We start from the raw sequence: 1,287 nt of genomic DNA, 5'->3' as shown, positions 1-1,287 counted from the left end.
ATGAGAGCCACAGTGAAAGAAAGAAAAATAAAAGAACAGTTCCAAAAGCAGGAATAGAAAAAAATTGATATTTTTCCAACTGCCTGGGATATAAAAAGAGTTGAAGAAAATCAGGAACATTTTCTTAGTAAAATATGGTAAACAAAATAAGGTGTCTTATGAGAATCAAACTTTTTTAAATTAAATGTAATTGTACTTTTGAGGAAAGGGACACTTCAGGCAAATATTTTCAAATTACATTACACAGATTAACTTTTCTATTTTGGTTTTAAGTGTCACTATGCAAGTGTTCCAGGCATTCGCATCTCCTGTCTAATCCAAGCATGGGCATTAAGGCCCCATGTCTGCTGAGCTGACTGGAGGGATACAAGCAGGATCTGGGAAGTTAATTAAATTTCTTATCTAATTTTCCCTTTTGGAAGTAAATGAGATTGTATCTTTACATCCTTCTACAAAAAAATATTTAAAAAAACAACACACAAGCAAAGATTAGTGTTAGTCTCTTTGGATCACTAATTTCTCAGAAAGCTAATGACTAATAATAATGTTACTCATAAAGTTATGGTGGGATGACACTAAAACAAATAAATCTAAATATACTGCTGTCCTTTTCCAACTTGGGCCTGGCAGAATGGCTCCCGTAAGGAAGGGTGGCGAGAAGAAGGTCCGTACTGCCATCAGCAAGGTGATGACTCGAGAGTACACAATCAACATTCACAAGCGCATCCACGGAGTAGACTTCAAGAAGCGCACCCCTCGGGCACTTAAGGAGATCCAGAAGTTTGCCATGAAGGAGACGGGGACTCCAGACATGTGCATCGACACCAGGCTCAACAGAGCTGTCTGGGCCAAAGGAATAAGGAATGTTCCATATCGTATCCGGGTACGGTTGTCCAGGAAACGGAATGAAGATGAAGAGTCACCAAAGAAGCTGTATACCTTGGTAACCTATGTCCCTGTTACCATGTTTAAAAATCTCCAGTGAATGTGGATGAGAACTAACTTTGAAACACAGTTACAAAACTGCAAAATAAATAAATAAATACACTGCTGTCAAAATACATTGCATAGTGTTAAGTGAAAAAATCAGGCACAAAAACTTAAAGATTCTCTCATTTGAGAAACCCAAAATATAAATAAAGCAAAAAATAAAAGATAGACAATAGGAAATAGTGAGGTGTATCTTTTGCACATAGGTAGGGGACCGGACCCAGAGGTGAAGGAAGGGGAGAAGGAGGGGAAAGAGCAGATAAATAAAGACTGGAGCTGTGTTATGTACATGTCCCA

The 1,287-nt window shown here is 38.0% G+C and overlaps 1 pseudogene; it reads left to right on the top strand.

Annotated features, from left to right (window-relative positions):
- The first annotated feature begins 622 nt into the window (after nucleotides 1–622).
- On the top strand, nucleotides 623–985 carry LOC101572492 (annotated as a pseudogene).
- The last annotated feature ends 302 nt before the right edge of the window (nucleotides 986–1,287 follow it).

Source organism: Octodon degus, unplaced genomic scaffold (genome assembly GCF_000260255.1).
Source record: "Octodon degus isolate 3935 unplaced genomic scaffold, OctDeg1.0 scaffold00022, whole genome shotgun sequence".
Taxonomy (NCBI): Eukaryota; Metazoa; Chordata; class Mammalia; order Rodentia; family Octodontidae; genus Octodon; species Octodon degus.
This window is presented reverse-complemented; position numbering and strand designations above follow the sequence as displayed.